General features: G+C 44.2%; 1 non-coding gene across 2 annotated transcripts; it reads right to left on the reverse strand.

Moving 5' to 3' along the window:
• Positions 1-483: 483 nt before the first annotated feature.
• Positions 484-9,209, reverse strand: LOC136108867 (uncharacterized). 2 transcript variants are annotated; one of them, XR_011741489.1, is made up of 2 exons: positions 6,602-9,209; positions 484-1,105 (listed from the first exon to the last, which is right to left on the reverse strand). It is a non-coding gene; the product is annotated as an uncharacterized protein (transcript). The 2 variants fall into 2 exon arrangements; XR_011741488.1 differs by lacking the exon at positions 6,602-9,209 and adding an exon at positions 2,014-3,450.
• Between the last annotated feature and the right edge of the window lie 9,288 nt (positions 9,210-18,497).

Below are 18,497 nucleotides of genomic sequence, written 5' to 3' on the forward strand. Positions count from 1 at the left end.
TTCACGCTGTGAGCAATACTGTTTATTCCAGTTGGCTCAGCAGTCACCTGCGCTTGTGAAAAGGAGGGGACAGGTGACACAGCTGGGCTTGAAGGATGCAGCTCGGGAGGCTTTTCTTCAAATGCTTTGATTTCCTGATCTGGTCCACTAACTAGGATCACCAACCAGGTTAAAAAGAGGGGTGGGCACTGGTCTGACTGCAAAAGTTGTGTCAGTGATGGGAGGAATCCACACTGAACCCCAGTGAGAGCTGGAGGGTATCTGTGTTTTGTCACTCTTTCATTCCAAACAACCAGACCTCTGACTTGTATGGAATTAGTAGTAGAACTGCAACTATCTTCTCTAATTGTAAAATTATAAAGGCCTAAATAGGACTATGCTTGACAAGACTGAGTTACAAAAATAATGAGGGCTTCTTAGCAGGGGGCCCAATCTGATTTTTATTCTGTTTGCACCTTATGTAAGTAAGCACACATACACAAGTTCACTGAAAACGCCGTCACTGTGCTCTTTATTTTACACTTTCTCAGCACACGTGCTAAGTGATAACAAAAGAGCCTTTGACTTGTTTTCCTGTGCAGAAACGCAGAGCGACTCTGGCTCTCATGGCCTTCAATTGGAACTGCAGAGGCACCGGGTGTCTGAAAATCAGACCGTGGGGAACAGAGCCGGGCTGTGTGTCACGGCTCTGCACGCATCCGTGACGATACTCCGGTTTATCCTAAATGAAGATTTTTGCCTCAGGTGTAACGCTTGCATACGTGTGTGTTTAGCCCCATTTATTTGATCCAGAGTTTTGTCCCTGTCAGAAGAGCTTGCAAAGTGAGCAGTCAGGAACGCACATTAAACACAGACTCAAAAGTTTGGGCTAAATGTGCACAATTCCAGCTGTTTTAACAGAATTGTGCTCACTTACCTGGGACCGCATTTTGCCTGGGCATGCTGGGTCCTTTGATTTACAACATTTCACACGTAAAACCGTTTCTAAATCAGTGCTACACAGTTCAGTCCATGAGCCGTGTTTTGTGAGAGTGGTGAGAAAGCTAAAACCAAGAGGCTCAGTGATTTTCTTCATGTTCTTCTGAGTCTTCCAATTTGCTTCCCACTGCAAACATACAAGATAAAACACTAAATACTTCACTTTCCAAAGCATCCACCTAGACAAAGAAAAGCAAACATCCATACTTCCACAGCAAATACTCTGTTGTTCAATAAACAGAAGTCCCCACCCAACCCAAAAGGCCTATTTCTTCTATGCATGGTATTTTTGGGGGGAGTTTTGCTGAGCTGTTTGCTAGTAAGAAGTTATTGGATTGTTCAAACAAAATGAAAGCGGCTCTTTGAGCTTTTTCCTTTGAAGAATTCTCACTGAAAGAAGTCATACACTTCACCTAGCATAGAAATGTATTTGTGTCATTTAGGACAACGAGCAAGGTCAATGAAGAATAGTTTGTCTATGTCTCGGTGGAAAGAGGAATGTTATCCATGTGATTGCAAAGGGGCTGCCAAATGGGAAGAATCAGTCGAGCAAAGAGCACAGGGTTGCTTGCTGGAGTAAACAATTCCAAGCGAACAAAAGCTCTACATAAAAGTCAAATGTCCCACCCCCTAGCGAAAGCTGTTTGCGAAGCTCTGTATTCTTTCAGCGTGCTGCAATACAGATTAAGCTAATGTTTTTCTTCTGCTGATACAACAGCCTGGTTCCTCAGTCTGCTGCTGTGATTTCAGCAGTTATATCCTGTTCTTAATATTTTAATGTTTTACAAAATGCCTCTTAACTTAGCAAAATCTGGTTTTCTACTCCTTACGCTTCAGCAGGTGTTTCGGTGTGGCACACTTTTAACATCAAGCAAGTTTGTTGGGAGATTTATACATAAGAGTTGTGCTAGAGGCAAAGAAGGCCAGATAAGCCCCCCAAAAAATCCCCCGTTGTACCTGCAGTTTCAGGAGAGTTTAGTTACCCTCCCAAGGCATGCAACTGAAAACCAGCAAACAAATCCTTCCGGTACGTACCCGCAATACCGGGTGGCAAGGGGCCCATGTGCTTATTTAAGGTGCACGATGTGCTACCAGCCTGGAAGATCTCAGCTCTTAGAGAACATGCAGGAACAGTGAGGTACGATCCTAAACAGAGAACAGCTTAGAAACCCAAGACATGACTGCGGGGGCAGGATACGCCCCATGTTCTACAATGGTCAAGGCACAAGACACTTCTGGATTTTATAGGGCTGTACGGCTGGTAAGGATTAAAATCACAGTGGCTTAAATATCGCATGTGACTGAATGTCCCATATACAAAATACTAACTACTGTGTTGAATTTTACCTAATGTTTCTTGATGTGATGAGGTTGGCCTTTTTGCAAATATTTCATAAAAATTGCAACAAGTTCCAAAACCGCAGGGCTCACACACGCTGTTTCCTATTAAAACAAGCGGGTGTTTTAGGGAGCTGCTAGCAGTGCTTTTGCTCAGGAGCATCCATGTCTCATCAAAACCTGTGTTACTTAAGCATAAAAATTTCAAATCACATCACCCGGGCCAGGAAGCACAGGTTGTCGGCACGAATCTGCATTTCAGGCAGTGATTGCGATAGTATTTGATGTATGGTTGTTCCTGTGCAGACAGAAAACATGTCCTCGAGATTCAGATAAGCTGGAAAGATGGGAAAAGAAGCTGCTTGGCTAAGGCTTTTCATGAGAAATTGCCCTTAGAAAACTGTATTTTCAGGCTGTGACACTGTAAATTGAACTAACTAGCTTAAAATATTTTGAAATGCCAAAGGAAGGTGTTTAGTATTAGCATAGCGCCCATGAAGTTTAGAACAACTTATATTATCCAGGCCGTTTCTTTCAGACAACACACACCTAAAACTGCCAGTACAAACCACCAGCTTTCACCCAGGCCATTCATACGCTGGATTTTCACCACTTCAGTCTTTGAAGTTCTGTCATTTGTTCAATGGAGCAAGAGAAAGACCCATTTCTATTGTATCATACAGGTTGGGGATGAAGGGCTGGAGAGCAGGCCTGTTGGGAGGTTGGACATGACCCAGTGGTGCCCTGGGCTGCATCCCCACAGCGTGGGCAGCAGATTTGGGGGATCCTGCCCCTCTGCCCCGCTCTGGTGAGACCCCTGCAGTGCTGGTCCAGCTCTGGGTCCTCAGCACAGGACACACATGGACCTGCTGGAGAGGGCCAGAGGAGCCCCAGGAATGATCCGAGGCTGGAACAGCTCTGCTGGGAGGACAGGTGAGAGAGTTGGGGTGTTCAGCTGGAGAAGAGAAGCTCCGGGGAGACCTTAGTGCACCTTTCTGGTCTTAAAAGGGGCCGATAAGAAAGATGGGGACAGACTTTTAGCAGGGCCTGTTGTGACAGGAGAAGGGCTGATGGTTTTAAACTAAAGGAGGGAGACTCAGGCTGGACATGAGTAAGGAATTGTTGGCCCTGAGGGTGGTGAGAGCCTGGCCCAGGTTGGCCAGAGAGGTGGTGGATGAACCATCCCTGGAGACATCCCAGGCCAGGCTGGACGGGGCTCTGAGCAACCTGAGCTGGTGAAGATGTCCCTGTCATGGCAGGGGGGCACTGGGGAGCTGGGAAGGGCCCTTTGACAAAAACCATTCTGTGATTCTATTTTCAGTTTCATTTTTCAAAAGTAAAGATGAACTTGAACAGCACAGCTCTCATTTATCCATCTCTTTCCCTTGTCACTATGCACAGTGACGCTGGCAGGTTCCTACCGCTGCAGACCTGTCATTGTGCTGTGGTGGAGCCGATCTCTTGTACTTTACTCCTGCACGCCAGGGAAGGGTGCAGGGACGTAACCGGGCAGGACAAACTGCCGGAGGACACCAGCCCTGCAGCGGTGACTGCAGCGCCAGGACACACACCCGCACAGGAGCCTGCAGACGCCTTCGCTCCCAAGATGTGTGTGCAACAGAATGTGTGAACTGTCTACAGAGAATACATAACCACTAATTTAAGGAGGTGAAACCTAAGATTTAAATAGAAGGAACACAACCGTGAATGTTGCAAGCAGGATCACAGTCTTTTGTATAGTTTTAAAACATCAGCTCCTGTTTTTAGTCCTAAGATACAGAGCAAGTGAGGCCTTGATGTTATGGTGTTCGTGTTATGATGGTGTCGTTTTAAAAAACAACCAAAATCTCACATCTCACTTTATTTCTGGTATTACGGATTCTGCCTATATAGGTCATATGGTTTCTACTGTCAGGACTATGTTTTAGTTTCATTACTCTTCTTTTTCAATACAGAGCAAACCTGATTAAACTATGCTTTAGTCACATGCGTGTTCTAAATTAGAGGGCACCAACCATCACTTCAATAACAAGCACAAGTGGAGACTGATTAATTTCCTTGGACGCGAGGTGGGGGCTGCTCTGAAGAGGTGAGCACAACTGTTAATGCCTATTTTTGACTTGCTACTCCCAGCTATAATAAAGTTATCCACTAGTTTGTCTGCCACGTTCCTTGGAAATGCAGCTCATTTGACATAGTTTATCATGTATGTCTTGCAATGCTGAGGCACAGATGATGGCTGAAAGAAGCTCTGGCTTGGAATGCATTTGGATTTGCTATTTCAGTCAGCTCCTGGGAGTGGAATCATCAAAAATCTGCAAAATTCCTGTTAGACATCTGAGGCCTGGCCTTTGTCCTATTCAGTTATGCATTAATTTCAAACATCTTTACCATCTATTTTGGATAACAGAGGCAATTTTGCCTCACCTTAAAGCACTAATACAGGAGCAGGACTGACATTCTGGTTCGAGACTCGGTTGTTTCAGCAGAGCGGTGAACAAACCATGACCTACTTTATACACTGGTGTGTCATGCAGCTGGTCTGCGACAGGAGCTTATGAAAGGTTTATACACCCGCGCTCCTCATTGTATTTATATCATAAGAACTATGACCATTACATTTAGTAATTTAAACAGTTGAAAACAGTAATGAAAAATACCATAGACTCAGACTACAAGATGAAAATCCATTAAAGAAAACCTATTGGAATAACTTATTAGCAGGGGCTTAGAGTAATATATATATTTAGTAAGGAGTTTCACTCCAGCCTCCCAATGAAATGCCAAAGAAGCCTGAACGGGAAACTGGAGCCACCAGCAATGTCTCTGAAATAAGAGCTGACTTTTAAAGAGACAGTTCTGGATGAAGTGTGTATAATTTTAGCCTCTCGCTATTGGAAGTCAACATGTAGGCAAGTATTAGCGAAACCTGTCACTTCAGGAGATCTTCAGGCACTAGCGATAGGAAAATGATTTATTAAAAGAAGATCTGTTAAACAACAGAACAATAAATGGGACGTTATGTCCACAGACATGTCTGCATGGAACTGTCAGAGGGGCACGCATCAGAAAACACTTCTGCAAAATGGATATAGAAATGTGATGGGACAAATGTTATTCTTCAAAGCAGCAACGGAGTTGGTAAAATGCTCGGTCTTCCCTCCATGACTTTAGAGAGCAAACAGTTTCAGGGTATTTTTTGAATTCATTTAGGATTAGATTGGGGAAGCAAGAACTGACAGGAGACTCGCAAACAGCAACGTGCAGTTACAGAGATGGGAAAAAAGGGCTGGAAGATCTGCAGCAGAATTAGTTTGTGCAATGCACCGTGCATTCCTAAGAGTCTGGCAGAGAGATTAAGAATCCATTTGGATGGCATTTTTACAGTTCAAGGTGTACAATGAGATATTGGAAGGCACAAGCCTTAGACCAGCTGAACTGACATGAACAGCTGAGTTCTGGAGAGAACAGACGACACAGAATTAGATACGCTGGAGACCATATTGCTGCTGATTATCCAAGGGTCCTCAAGATCACTCAGTGACCTGAGATTCACGAAGAGACACCCACAGAAACACAAGGCCCTGGACTGAGAGAAAAATCCAGCAACCGATTAATGCATTTTTTTCCATGTGAATAGTCAAGATAGAAAAAGAGAACGGTGAAAATAGAAAGCACTGACCAGAAATGGGGAGAAATAATTCTGGAGCGCCAGGAAAAGTCCCCAGCAAAAAGCATTTGGGGATTTATAGACAGAAGCCAACGTGGGCAGAAACCCAGAACGCCAGATCTCCTTCATGACAACCTCATCTACACCCACCAGCCCCTCTCATTTCTGAAATGTTTCCTACTTGCAAAATAGGATCGGTTTTGTAAAGTCACCAATTATAAACCTTTACACGGACTAAAACAAATGAGCAGTTGAAAAAAACAGGCAGTTCGATGGAAAAAGGCACCCGAGGAGCTGGAAGGGACGCCGGGGACGAGCAGCCCCTGTGTTCTGCAATGTGTCACCCACCTCTTCGCTGATCTCTGGGTCATCATTCCAGACTAACAGTTCATGGTCTTTCTTTCCCTCCACCCCCAGCTTTATTTTTTAATCCAGAGTCTAGTTTTGCTGCAGGACTACTTGGAGCTCGGCTTTTTAACTGGTGTTAGTCCTTTCTCCAGGCTTTTCATGCAGCTCGTAGTTATAAAGAGAAATTTGGGGTTGTGCATCTAAATGACTAACAAAAAACACCAAGGGAATTTTCCAGAAAGATGCTCCCCTTTTTCCCACTGTTACCTTGAAAGAGGTTAAAAGGAGAAGAAACAATAAGGCAAAACTCAGGAAGAATTTCTCCTCTCCTTTAAAACAGAAAAACAAACACAAAAGTTTTATGTTTCTATAGTCACAGGAAAAATCAACAAACTGCAATTGTCTTGTTTCCATTACAAATCATTATTAAAAACCGGGAGTGATGGGTAAAAGCGCAGCTTTGGTGCTGGAGGGTGAGTCCAGGTCCCTGCGCACACAGCTCAGAAGATCACGTCTTCTGTAACTTATCCAAAATACCATCTTTCCTTTTTCTTTTTATTACTCTTTTTTTTCCCCCAAACATTCCCTGCACAGCTTCAGAAATGAAATGCTACTGTCATCTTCAGACCTTTCCAAAGACGTCGGGGTCTGGGGTGTGGAGCAATAAAGCGGCATCAGCATCATGAGTCTTATGACTTTTAGCGCCACATTCTCAGCTGTTGGTGCCAAGATTAAACCTTCAGAAGCATCTCAAGCATCTTGAACGAGGCTTGATGAAAAGCACCGCATACCCCGCTATCGGCACTGCTTTCTTCTTCAGTTCTCCTTTTTTATAACAAAAAAGGTCTGTAATGTAACCGAAGCCATATAAATGTGCTTTTAAATCAAAAGCCGTCGCATAGATAAACCCATTTTAAACCATTTTGACTGCAGGACTTCTGTCTTCAGGAAGATACAACTGACTATCTGTAAATACAGTCATGTTTAAATAAAAAGGCTGGGTCTAATTCTTTTGATTGTAGTGTCCTACTGACAGCAGGTAGCCTTCCACTTTAAACCGGCTTATATAGTGTGAAACAAAATAACTTGAGGAAATACCTTCAACATGTCAGATCTCAACATACATGTAGGTTATTTAATATAACGGATACATTCAAAGTGTAAAACCATGGAATTTGGGGAGGTAACCACTTAAAAGGGCTTTATAATGACATTAATTAAAAAATTGAGGTACAGTAAAAGATTAAATTAGAAACAAATAATTTTGTTAAAATCTTCCTAAAACGTGGCTACTTTTCAACCACCCTTTCAAACCCAAACAAACAAACTCTTGAATAAAACTGATCAACTCCTTACAGTTTAGAGCTGAATTTTCCTGAATAAACCAGAGAGGTGCAGTCTTTAAGAAACCCATTTACTATTCAGACTACATCCAACATTATTACCTACATTACATTTAAAATAGATTTTTAAAGCCTCGTGTAAGACGTCCCATTTATATACACCCCGTTTTCAGTATTTTCCTTGGGAAACTACTCAGGCCTGCAAACAAGGATGCGACTGTAACTTCCTTTCTGGCCCCATTGATAAGGATCCATTAGAGCACATGACAATACTCATGTGTTTGTTCGTTTATGGAATGAATTCCAAGTAATTTCAGCACGTGGCCGTTTTTTTTTTTTCTGGGCACTGAATTGAACATTTTTCCCTTCCTCAATCCATTCTGCTTTGATGCGATCTGATTGTTCGCTTTCATACGATTACATACGGCCGTCTTTCAAATGTACGCAGGCTGGACTGCCCCTGTTCAGCATACTGAGCTTTCAGATCCTTCCTCATCATTCAGGTGCAGCCACATCCCAGAGCGACCGCTGCATTTTCTTGCTTCTTGGCAGTTCGCAGCTGCTCCTGCTCCGCTTCTGTTCTCCCCTTTATCTGCAGCCTCATCCATATTAGCGAGGATATCGCAGCGACAGAACACTGAGCTCTTCAGCACGTTCCCCATTGCATCTTCCCAAGGGAAAATAGTCTATGAAAGAAGTGTTTTTAAAATCTCTCCGTATAGGTAAGAACTGCCAAAGGAGAAACACAGCTTGAAAACTGAACGGAATGTAAGGGAATATTCCCCGCTGTATCTGGAAATCATCCCCCACCTGCTCTGAAGATTATTGGCTGTCTCCGTTTGGTTTAACTGGATTTTCCAGGCACCCTGTACATTCACTGTTACTGAAGTACCTTGCAGAGCCCAGGCTACGGGTGATCTGTAAGAACTTCTGGCTAATAGGGTGACAATTTTTTTTGCCATAAACCCAGGATTATTGATATATTTTCCTATGTTCCCTAAGAACAATGCCTTTTTAAAATTAAACTTTATGCAAGCAAGAAGAAGAAAAGAAATCCCCTAGGAAATAGAAGAGCTGCAAGTACTAGACTGCATACAGAACCAATTGAATTTCCAGCAGTGAAATCACTGTAACAGACAAAGTTTTGTTTGTGTAAGCTACCAATGAAGATTTAGGTATTTTCATTAAAAAGGTCAGCTATTCAAATTCCTTTCATTGTAGGACATACGCTTTTCCATTTCCAGTGATGTGTCATCAGTACTGCACCTACATAACGCACCGCTCAGCATCACGGTGAGCTGGGGTTTGGTCACTGCATGGAGCCACAAATCAAATGAACCAGATCATTAACCAAAAAGCAAATCCCTGTTTCACAAAAATATAATGGGAGCTATGTGGGATACCAGCTAGAAGACAAGAATCACAGAATCCCGGAATGTCAGGGTTGGAAGGGCCCTGGAAAGCTCATCCAGTGCAATCCCCCCATGGAGCAGGAACACCCAGCTGAGGTTCCACAGGAAGGTGTCCAGGCGGGTTTGAATGTCTGTACAGAAGGAGACTCCACAACCTCCCTGGGCAGCCTGGGCCAGGCTCTGACACCCTCACCAGGAACAAGTTTCTTCTCATCTTTCAGTGGAACCTCCTGTGTTCCAGTTTGCACCCATTGCCCCTTGTCCTGTCACTGGTTGTCACTCAGAAGAGCCTGGCTCCATCCTCCTGACACTGCCCCTTTCCATATTGATCCCCATGAATGAGTCCCCCCTCAGTCTCCTCTCCTCCAGCTCCAGAGCCCCAGCTCCCTCAGCCTTTCCTCACACGGGAGATGCTCCACTCCCTTCAGCATCTTGGTGGCTGCGCTGGACTCTCTCCAGCAGTTCCCTGTCCTTCTGGAACTGAGGGGCCACAACTGGACACAATATTCCAGGTGTGGTCTCCCCAGGGCAGAGCAGAGGGGCAGGAGAACCTCTCTGACCTACTGACCACCCCCTTCTAACCCACCCCAGGTACCATTGGCTTCCTGGCCATAAGGGCCCAGCGCTGGCTCATGCTCACCCTGCTGTCCCCAGGACCCCCAGGTCCCTTTCCCCTACACTGCTCTCTAATAGCTCATTCCCCAACTTACACTGGAACCTGGGGTTGTTCCTGCCCAGATTCAAGACTCTACACTTGCCCTTGTTCTATTTCATTAAATGTTTCCCTGCCCAGCTCTCCAACCTGTCCAGGTCTCTGGATGGCAGCACAGCTTCCAGTGTCAGCCACTCCTCCCAGCTTGGTGTCACCAGCAAACTTGCTGACAGTCACTCTATTCCCTTGTTCAAATCACTGATGAATGTATTGAATAATACCGGCCCCAGCACTGACCCCTGAGGCACTGCACTGGATCCAGGCCTCAACTGGACTCTGCCCCATTGACCACGACTCTCTGGCTTCTTCCCTTCAGCCAGTTCGCAGTCCACCTCACCTCCCGCTCATCCAGACCGCACTCCCTCAGTTCGGCTGTGAGGATGCTGTGCAGACTGTGTCCAATGCCTCACTCAAGTCAAGGTAGATCACGTCCACTGCTCTGCCATCATCCATCCATCTTTTATGTCCTGCAGCAAATTTTGTCCGGTTTCAAATGGATGTTTTGGGCTGCAGATTTGACAGCCCTAGATAAACACACACTGGGAAAAGTTCTCATGGGAGATCGTCAGCCTCATGAAACAAACAGCAGGTCTTGCTGTACACGTGTCCCATCCTGCCAAACGGCATCTCAAATAACATGCAGGTTACTGAATCACCTATTTGAACACGTTTGCACTAAATCGGATAATAAAATCAGAAACTGGAGAGAATTCTTTCTCCCTACAGGTCTCAAGCTGTGAGTCACTAAAGCGAGCCCTGAGTGCTGTGCTTCTCTCTACATTTTCAGTCTGAAAGTAGAAGCTGTTAAGAGTAAGGACTATCACACCTTAAATATAGATAATGTTGTGGAATGTAGTGTTACAGCAGTAGCAGTACAGCAAACAAAATGTCAGCTAAGAATGATATAGCATTACGATCTTAGGTAAAATCTGAAAGAAACACACCTTTTTCTTTGCACTCATAAAGAAATTTAGCAGCCATATACATTCAAAGAGCTCAACTGCCCTGCAAGTAGCTGTTAATTTATATTTGTATGCAGTTTTCAGACTTTCTGGATCACCTCAGCTGCCCCATGATCATCACACTTCTGGTCCCTACTTGGAAAAAAACCCAAACCCAAAGAGTTTTTTTTCTGGTTATAGAATCATAGAATCATTTTGGTTGGAAAAGACCCTCAGGATCATCGAGTCCAACCATAACCCACCCCACCACCATGTAAAACCACACAGCCCACTGGGGTCACAGCACCACTCCATCCTCCTGCCACCCCTGTCAAGGCGAGGAAATGCTGAGGCTGCTGGTGGGTTAGTGGGTGACTGATGGAAATACTTTTCCCCTTAATAAAAGCATATTTTCAGAGCATATTTTCAAAGTTAACTATTAATGAAAGTAATGCAACAGAGCTGAGATTTAGTCCAGCTACTCTGTGAAGTCCTCCTATAATTTCCTTGATGATTCTGTGATCTGTCCTACACGTTCATGGTAGCTAATGCTAAAAATTGCTTCAGCAGGACATGAATCGTAGAATCATTTAGGTTGGAAAAGACCCTCTAGATCATGGAGTCCAACCACAACCCACCCCTGGCACTCACTGCCCCATGTCCTGAGAACCTCATCTCCATATGCCCAACCCTCCAGGGATGGTGACTCCAGCACTGCCCTGGGCAGCCTGTTCCAATGCCCCACAGCCCTTTGGGGAAGAAATTGTTCCCCACATCCAACCTCAACCTCCCCTGGCGCAACTTGAGGCCGTTTCCTCTGCTCCTGGCGCTTGTTCCTGGGGAGCAGAGCCCGACCCCCCTGGCTCCAAGCTCCTTTCAGGCAGTTCAGAGATCAGAAGGTCTCCCCTCAGCTCCTGTTCTCCAGCTGAACCCCCAGGTCCCTCAGCCGCTCCCATCACACTTGTGCTCCTGCCCCTCACCAGCTCCCTTCCCTTCTCTCTACTCACACTAATGAAAATTAGGACATCGCTATTTGTTTCAATAATAATGAACACATTGCAACATGCTTTCTGAAACCAGAAAAATAAATCAAGAATGCTTTTGGATCGTTAATTACAATCAGTTTACATTTCTAACTTCCTCTCAACGCCCTTTTTAAATATCACACTGGTCAAGATTATACAAACATACTTTCATAAAATTACACAGCGTTGCCTAAAACATCCCCCCGTGCAGGACGGCACACACAGCATTGTGCTGCAAGCCACAACAAAGCCGAACCTGCCGGTCAGCTCGCGGTAAGCCAGACTTTGGCTGATCTTTTCAGGGCTGGAATGCTGATCTTTCTAGTAGTGTCAACAGAATCACATTACTGCTCGAGTCAGCATTTCCTACGAGCTATTTCGCAGCTCACCATTCATCCCCTACACTGTTTACAGCATCTAATAAACAGGGTTAGAGTCATACACAGATTCAGGAGATATGTCATTGTTGTTCTTAACTTTGCAAGAAGTAGATGTATCTATTTTTCTTTTGATCATGAATCTCAAGGCTTTATTTGTGACATCTGAGTTTTTAGTAACAATGAATGCTTTGTCCTGCTTGCTGTGAAGAGCTCAGTGGTTTAATTAAGGGGGATTAATAGAATGAACTGAATTAATGAATTCGGTCAAACCAAATGCACAGAAAGGAAAGGTTAAGAAGCAGTTGCATTATACTATTCATTATTGTGTGTGTGCTCACAAAATCCACTTCAGTGCAAAGTCAGCTGGGTTAGATTGAATCACTGGTAAAAGCAGTTTGTTGACTTCACAATGAAATGGTGTTTAACAACATTAATAAACAGCAGAATAACAACAGCAAAACCAAGAGCAGCTAGAGCACTGACAAAATTAATTATGGCATCAAGATGAGATCGATAATGAAACCCCTGGACAGCGATTCCCGAGCAGTGCAGCTGTTGCAGAGACATCTGCCTGGGCCGCAGGCTGTTTGATGCGGGGTGCTCCTCAGTTAACGCAGCGGAGCTCAGTTCAGGAATGACAGAAACAATGGGATAATATAGAAAGCAATATGAACTTGCACTGATTTAAGAAAAAAAAATTGAAAAGGGGCAATTTTACACCTTTCTTTGAAGCGGTGAAACAGCTGTGTGTCCAAGAGATCTCAAATAATGGATCTGATGAGAGGAAATCTCTATGAGAGGGATTTGGTTTTCCTTTTGAAACAATTGGCAAAGGCGGCAAAGGAAATCTTATCGCTACATTTACTCTCCGAAACAATATAAATACAGTTGATAGAAACAAAACATTTTCCAGAAACAGGAGTTTTTTTAATCAATTCAGCTGCCAAATAACACAGTTCACTCCACCCATGGCTCCTGCTTTCCTTAGTTTTGAAACCATTTTGAAAATGGTTTAATCTTGTCCTCTGAAAATACACTTGTAATTTTCACCTTAGGGGTCTTACATGCATGAATACTGTAAACTATGATAATCATATCATCATCTGTTATCAAATATATCCTTTCTCACAGTGGTATGTTGTAAATATATAAGCTTATTTCTTAGAAATAAGCGGGGAAATGTATGCATTTGTAATTCTTCACAGAATCACAGAATGGACTGGGTTGGAGAAGCCCTCAGAGCTCATCCAGTCCAACCCTTGGTCCAACTCCAGTCCATTGACCAGATCATGGCACTCAGTGCCATGGTCAATCTCAGTTTACAAACCTCCAGGGCCGGTGAGTCCAGCACCTCCCTGGGCAGCCATTCCAATGCTGACCACTCTCTCTGCACAGAATTGCTTTCTAATCTCCAGCCTCAATTTCCCCTGGCAGAGTTGAAGCCCATGCCCCCTTGTCCTATTGCTGACTGCCTGGGAGAAGAGCCCAATCCCCCCTGGCTAGAACTGCCCTTCAGGTAGTTATTACCTCACCCGTATCGTGGGCAATGGAACATGTGAAAAAACCCCCCTCGATGAGATGCTGTAAGTGCTAACGAACTGAAAACAGAGTCCGAGACACAAACATTAAACTACAATAATTAAAAATGAATTAGCAAGCCTGCTAGCTCGGCTTCCAGCATCACGTTCAGGAATGCAATGTTTCAACAATTAACACTGACTGAATTAAACACGTGTTGCAAAGAGGAGAATTTGGCTTTTGGTTTTTAAATTTATGATGAGATTAATTTGATCATAGTAAATTTGAATCCACTGTTTTCAGATCTTCAAAACCAGATCTGTTGATGTGGTTTTTTTTGCAAAGTAAACCATAGTAAATAGGCTATGAAATCCCACAAAGGCTTGAAGAAAACCTTGGTTGCTCTGCTAAAGTTTTTTAATGTACCAGTAAGGTCTGCTGGAAGACACCTTAAGCCTCATGGATTTTATTTCTAATCATTTTTGTACACTGTTACTAGTTACTATTTTGTTTAATCTTCTAGCTCTAAGCTACTAAAGCCAAGAATTCTGTTTCACTTACGTCATACAAACACCCCCCCATATATATATACACATATAAATGCAGTTTTTCCCTGTTGTGATACATGGTTTTGCTCCTCAGAATGAAGTCTTTTCAGCTATAAAGTATCCACTAGGTAACTGCATGGGTTGGTAAATAAAATCTGAGCTTTCGAGGATTAAAACGGCAATATAAATATGAATAAATGCTTGGAAAATCTATGCAACGCTTGTAACAAACCGCTCTCACCATTTCACAATGTCAATGGATCTAAATAGCTACTCAAAGAGATCTATTGCTATTTGTATTAGTATCGGCACTGGGATCAATGCAGATTCCTCCTTATGACAAGAACTCTTAACACTGGGAACAATGGAAGAATGTCAAATATTTTTAAGTGTACACAGAGAACCAACTAATTCTGCAATTGGAACTGGAAAAGTAGATTTATGTGCTGGATATTTTCTAACGAACTCAGGGTTCATTATACATATAGTATGAATCTTGCAATGTTACAACGGCAGCAGATTTGACTGGACACGTTCTATGAAATAGCACAGTGCAGCTGAAGCCAGCCGGGGAGAGCTTCATTCCAGCTCACGTACGTTCCCTACAGATCACGAAGAGCGGCTGTTGGGCAGAAAAAGCTCCTCCAACAGGAAAATGCTTTTCCTTGCACTTGCAAACATACAAACCACAGAATTATGCAGCAGCTGCTGCCGCAGTCACCATCTCTCGTCACAGGGAAAGCAGCAAACAAGACGGAGCAGGTAAGGCAGGAGGAGTGGCGGGAGATTGCCACATAGCTGCTGTCCGAGAGAGCGTTTAAATATTGTTCCACTTCACACAACAGAGGAGAAATTGTGTACGATAGCACTATGTATTGTGGTATAAAAAGATTCATGCTATAGCTACTGAACCCTGCATTCATTAGAAAACACCCAGTGGAAATACCTACTTATCCACTTTTGACTGCAGAATTAGTTGGTGTCAATCACTAAAATTGATACAAGAGCTATAAAGCAGGACCAACCCTTCTGGCAGCTCCCAGTTGGATCCAACTGACCGCATGGAACTGCACCCGGGCTGCAAACCCTGACTGCTCTTACATCGCTCAGGGCAGAGATCGGCCACTGAGAACAGGTCTATGACAGCGCTGCTGGACTGAAGGACCACAGGATGATGGAGACCGGTACAAGGTGCCTTCACAGAATCCCAGAGTGTCAGGGTTGGAAGGGACCTGGAAAGCTCATCCAGTGCAATCCCCCCATGGAGCAGGAGCACCCAGCTGAGGTTCCACAGGAAGGTGTCCAGGCGGGTTTGAATGTCTGCACAGAAGGAGACTCCACAACCTCCCTGGGCAGCCTGGGCCAGGCTCTGACACCCTCACCAGGAACAAGTTTCTTCTCATATTTAAGTGGAACCTCTTGTGTTCCAGTTTGAATCCATTACCCCTTGTTGTATCACTGGTTGTCACCCAGAAGAGCCTGGCTCCATCCTCCTGACACTGCCCCTTTCCATATTGATCCCCAGGAATGAGTCCCCCCTCAGTCTCCTCTTCTCCAGCTCCAGAGCCCCAGCTCCCTCAGCCTTTCCTCACACGGCAGATGCTCCACTCCCTTCAGCATCTTGGTGGCTGCGCTGGACTCTCTCCAGCAGTTCCCTGTCCTTCTGGAACTGAGGGGCCACAACTGGACACAACATTCCAGGTGTGGTCTCCCCAGGGCAGAGCAGAGGGGCAGGAGAACCTCTCTGACCTACTGACCACCCCCTTCTAACCCACCCCAGGTACCATTGGCCTTCCTGGCCACAAGGGCCCAGTGCTGGCTCATGGTCACCCTGCTGTCCCCAGGACCCCCAGGTCCCTTTTCCCTACACTGCTCTCCAACAGCTCATTCCCCAACTTACACTGGAACCTGGGGTTGTTCCTGCCCAGATTTTTAATTTAAAAAAAAATAATTTTTCGTCTCTCCAACACATGAACACCCCAGCTGGACAGGTGTTCCCAGCCCCATCCCTGGCCTGCAGGTCACACCCCAGCCCATCACGGCCGCATCCAGCCCACAGAGGCTGATCCAACGCAGACGAGTTGAAGAGCGGGTCAATCCTGTCCCATTAGCAGACCAAGCAGCTGGGCAAATAATCCTAATTACACCCTCATGCCTGAGCAAGTGAATGATAACTCTGGCCCTGTCAGTAAAGCCTTGTCCACAAGCAGGGCAAAAAGGAAACGTTACCGTGTCATTCCCCCTGGCAATTATACAGGGTGGTTTGCATTTCCTTTTGGTTTTTTTAAGAACTGTACAGGCCAACTTCTATAACTAACTACATGAAAATGCCAGTAGAACTTTTACCAAATAGAAATCCCACAGTGCAGAAATATTGTACAACAACCCGCCGGGTAAAAATCACTATTTACATGTTGTGTAGCCAGTAGAGGTCTGATCCTGCCCTAGGAAACACGGTGCCCACATGCTGTCAGAGTCCTCTGAAATTAAGGAGCTTTGGTGCTGTACTGACTTTTTAATTGCCACATTCAGCTATACAGGCAAATAACTTACAGCAGTGACTGCAAAGAAACAGCCGGCCATTCCCAAACAGACATTGCCTTCTCGCTCATGATTCGGGTCTTACTGTGTGTCCTATATCTTAATACAACTTGGAATATAAAAATTAAACACTTAATGGAAAAACAAAAATCATTAAAATAGATAACTTAATTCACCTACCTTTGGCTTCCTGCTTAGCCCAGAATTCTCTCACTCTTTTATTAATGTTTCTTTCCTCTCTCAACTGCTTTTGCCACTGACGTAGCTCTTGTATTTCGCTATCACAGCGGACCTGGGAAAGGGAAAGCAGAATATGCAGCTGAAATTATACATGTTCATGTTACCCAAGACGATGAGACAATTTTTTTCGTGGGGCTGTGGCTGGGCAAATACACGACATCCATCCTTTTTGCAGGGCCTGATCTAAAAGCACAATCCCAGAGGTTTACAGTTTTCAACTTAAACAGATTTAAAACTCACATAATTGACAGACCACATTGAAAACATAAATACACCAATTGAGGGGTCATTTTGATTACCAAGGACTCCTGAGAACGTGACTGCAGCGAGATGCTTATTCTTTGAGTTAATTAAAATGTAAAGCATTATGCTGAGGGGTATTAGTGTCTCTAGAAAACCAGAAGACTATAAAACCATCACAATAGCACAGCAGAGGAGCACAGAAGGTCATCCAGCAGGACATTTATTCCAGCGAACTGATTCCCACCTGCTGCCGCTGCAAACAGGCTCGGGGCAACCCCGGCCACACCACTTGTACAACCAGGGGAGCCATTCACCTGTTATTTAAAGCAACTGGAATGCATTACATGAGGTCTATTCTTTGTCAGTCACCCCGATGAAGGACATAATTCTGCTTCCACATAAAATGACAACAGTCACTCCATTTAACTTGAATTCTTCTGTTATTGCTTTTGTACTTGTCTGGGTTCTCCTGATATCAGAAAGAACTAACTTTGCATCAACAGCTGTTACCACTCTGCCACTTAGGCTTGTTCTAAGCAGGATTTGATTAATTAGCAGCATGTTTTCAGCTGTATACCTCAGCCTTCCCACTATTATTGCCTCCAGTGCTGGGGGATCCAGAAGAGCAGTGGGAAGGGGACATGCAGGTATCAACCTGGGCATTGGGAAGTGATTACGCTCCTGGAGTCACATTCAAATTACAGCAGAGTTATTAAAATACAGCTTTTATATTTTTTCTAAATGTTACATGTATAAAATGTCTTTATGTTTTAGGACGTAATGGCTAGTAATTCAGGCTGAGGTTGAATAACATGGTGGAAACAAGCAGCCATAAGTTTGGTTTCTCCTGCCATGTTTTTGCTTTCAGGAAGCCAAGTATTTAGTTTTCTAGAAAATTTCTTATATTTATTTTATTCTTACGTGATTTGGTACCGAGTTTGCTCTGTGATTTGAATTCAGTTAACTCTACTTCATCACACTCTGGTTTTCTCCCGCTTTCCTGAGATACACACAGAGCAAGAGACTTATTTTTCCTCTAGTTAAGAAAAACAAAGCAACACAACTTAAAGAAAATACAAATGATCTATCAGAAGTGTTCTTCCGGCCCAGAATGTCTCCTGTGTAGCGCAGCTAAGAATGCAATATGGCAGCTCAGCTCCCACAGCACTTTCCAATCCACTTAGGAGAACACAACTTTCTGTATTTCAGCTAACAGTGCACTGGCGGTGCAGTAATACAATACAAGGTTACACGATCAAT

Source organism: Patagioenas fasciata, chromosome 15 (genome assembly GCF_037038585.1).
Source record: "Patagioenas fasciata isolate bPatFas1 chromosome 15, bPatFas1.hap1, whole genome shotgun sequence".
Classification (NCBI taxonomy): Eukaryota; Metazoa; Chordata; class Aves; order Columbiformes; family Columbidae; genus Patagioenas; species Patagioenas fasciata.